This window comes from Gorilla gorilla, chromosome 22 (assembly GCF_029281585.2).
Source record: "Gorilla gorilla gorilla isolate KB3781 chromosome 22, NHGRI_mGorGor1-v2.1_pri, whole genome shotgun sequence".
NCBI lineage: Eukaryota > Metazoa > Chordata > Mammalia > Primates > Hominidae > Gorilla > Gorilla gorilla.
This window is the reverse complement of record NC_073246.2, coordinates 6,729,622-6,733,025: the sequence shown is the minus strand read 5'-3', so window position 1 is coordinate 6,733,025 and position 3,404 is coordinate 6,729,622. Positions and strand designations below refer to the sequence as shown.

The following is a 3,404-nucleotide window of genomic DNA, read 5'->3' as shown; positions in this document are numbered from 1 at the left end:
ACATACATAATAAACTTACACAATGTTATTTTCAATTAAAAACAAATTTTAAAATTATGCTTAAAAATTTTTTTATTCAAGCTAGAATTTGAATATAGCTAAATATCTTCAATAAATAAGAAAAATTAAAATAATTTCAAAAATTAAAACTAAGAGATTTGCTTGCCAATAGGAGCCGCGTAAGAGTGTACTCAAGAAGAAAATAACATTTTCCTGTATAAAGGTAAAATTAAAATGAAGGGGTGAGAGACAGACCTTGAGAATACAAAACCATAGTGGACATTGAACTGAGGAAAGCACACAGTTCTTGGCACCAAAAAATTAAAAGATATTGAGAGATTATAAAAGTACAATTCACATGTTTTATTTAAATCAGAAAGAAAATTATGTGCTTTTTGTATAATTTAATTGATTACAAAGAAATAATTTTTAGAAAATTTTATCACCAACTTGTTAAAAATAGATGGCACTTCCATTGAAACTTTTGGAGAATATTGATGATTCTTTTATCAGATCTGATTAGCACCAGAGGACTGACAGTGGCATAGGCATTGACCACAAACTTGTGGACACCATAGGTGACAGGGCCAATTACCCATAACAGCATTGTGGATGATGAGAGGATGAAGTCCACTGAGTACATCAGTACAAAGAAATTCGCCAGCATCAGGATGGTCTTGGTGGCCATTTTCACTAGAGAGGTCCTTAATATAAGGCTGCTGCTGTGAAAGTGCTGGGAGTGCCTCTGATGCCTGGACAAAAGAATGACCATGTATATACTTGAGAGCAGCATGATTCCTATGAAGAAGGCATCTCTGGATAATGACAGCATAAGAAATAGCGCCCTGATGAGGACATTCATTGGGAAAAATGTTCAATATTAGCTGATATTTAAAATCATCTGGGTCATTGGAATAACCTACAGTGTAGATTATCATGTCACTACTGAAAGACAAATTGCTAAACCAAAAAACGAATAAGCCCAGGATATCGTATTTTGTAAATGTATGTTTAAATCTCACCAACCAGGAGGTGCTGGGGCTGATGGTAATGGCCTGGAGCATGCTCAAGAGGCAGGTGGTGCAGATTGAGAGGCCCCTCATCACCTTGTGCAAACAGAAGAAAGCTTTAGGCCGGGCGCGGTGGCTCACGCCTGTAGTCCCAGCACTTTGTGAGGCCGAGGCGGGTGGATCACGAGGTCAGGAGATCGAGACCATCCTGGCTAACAGGGTGAAACCCCGTCTCTACTAAAAAATACAAAAAAAAATTAGCCGGGCGTTGTGGCAGGCGCCTGTAGTCCCAGCCACATGGGAAGCTGAGGCAGAAGAATGGCGTGAACCCGGGAGGCGGAGCTTGCAGTAAGCTGAGATCATGCCACTGCACTCCAGCCTGGGCAACAGAGCGAGACACCATCTCCAAAAAAAGAAAAAAAGAAAGCTTTACATCTAAAGTTATTCTGAAAATTCAGTGACTCAAACATGTCTGGAGACAAAAACTCCATTGCAGTGAAGAGCATTACTAGGTGGACAAAGGCCAAATGACAGGTGACCAGGTCATGGGTCTTAGGCCTGTGATCCTGAAAGAATGTAAAAATGTGGAAGAGAAGATGGAAGATGTTGGCTGAGACTCTAATGCTAGCTTGACAATTAAAGGCATTTTTAAAAGATAACATAAGTGAAAACTGTGTTCATACTAATGGCATAGAAGAAACATATTTTGTAGATCTGAAAAAAATGACTTCATATCATCAATGTTCTTTCTTCAGTGTTTGAAATTATTACCATCATTATTATTTTTATTTTACTCACTTATTCTTGATTAACCTTGATGCTAAATTCTTGATAATGTACCCCCTGCACTCTTTTCTAAGCCAAATAATTATATATATATATATAATTATTACTCCCTCTATATAATGAATACATTTACAATCATGCCTGTATAGGGTGCACACTATCTATATTCCTAATGCCCTTTGCCCTCCATCTTTAGAAATCAATTTTTGTTATTTTGTGTTCTCTCATTTTATTTTTAGCACCCAATTCAGTGACAGGCACATAAAATGAATCACATTTGCACAGTTGAATTGAATAAAATGTATGCTAAAGTGGAAAGACTCACTAAAGCAAACAATTAAAAATATATCCAATTGAGTCTTTCTCATGATCTATCACTTTGATACGGTTTATTCTTCACTCTTCCATGGTTTTTGATGCTTATGATTCCACTGGGCCCACCATGATAATTCATAATAGTCTTCTTATTTTTCATCAGCATATCAGCAATTTTGATCCCATTTGCAACCTTATATTCTCTTTGCCATGAATTGTAATGTATTTCCAGTATCTAAGAACTTGGATGTAAATATCTTTTTTAGGGAGTGGGGAACATTATTCTGTTTATCCAAACCCTAATTAACTGTATGTCTTAGAAATGGTCCTGGTGCTTTCCCAGTTTAGTTCACACCCCAGAGACTTATCATGTGAACTCTCTTCATCTCAGAACAAAATTTTTAATATTTGCCGCTCAGTTATCAACAAGATAAACACTACTTTTAATCATTTTATTTCAACCAAGAGGTTGCATTAAAATAGTCACACATGGTTCTTTTTCCTGAGACTTTACTTGATACAGGAATGTCAGTCTCCAATGAGAAAGATAATGCCTCTCAAGTATTCTTGGGATATCCTCAATACCATAATACCTTGTAAAATTTTGCAGAACAATTTTGCAGTTGCCATTTCATGTTATTTGGCCAGGATTCAGGTATCATTGTATCAGTTTGCTTTAATCCATGGGTAAAAACAATTTAGCTTCATGCATGAAATATAAAAAACAGTAAATTAGCACAGATTTGGGGGTGTATGAAGGTGTGTCTGGTTATATATTCAAAGTCATTTATCATTACATTGTCCCCTAGATAAAAATATGAAAGGCAATGCAAATATCTTGACACTTAGTATTCTTGTCTAATAAACACAAGTGACTGAGGTAAAAAATATTGCTCTAAAACCACCAGATATGTTTGATTTTATAAAGGAAATATCATCTAGGTGATTAAATGGTTATTACTCTGTCTACAAAACTTTAGTAAGTGAATCCATGTATCATAAATGTCAGAATCAAACAATGAAAAGTTCCCACCAACATGCGTCTGCACCATCAGCATGGTTGAGTTCTGCTGTCAAGTTGAAATCAGAAAAAAAAAAAAAAAAAACAAGGGGAGGCACCAAGATGGCCAAATAGGAACAGCTCTGGTCTACAGCTTCCAGCACTATCAACACAGAAGACAGATGATTTCTGCATTTCCAACTGAAGTACCTGGAACTGGTTGGACAGTGGGTGTAGCCCACGGAGAGGGTGAGCTGAAGCAGGGTGGGGCATCACCTCATCCAGGAAGTACA

General features: G+C 36.7%; 1 pseudogene; it reads right to left on the bottom strand.

Moving 5' to 3' along the window:
* Positions 1–442: 442 nt before the first annotated feature.
* Positions 443–1,672, bottom strand: LOC129530484 (putative vomeronasal receptor-like protein 4; annotated as a pseudogene).
* Between the last annotated feature and the right edge of the window lie 1,732 nt (positions 1,673–3,404).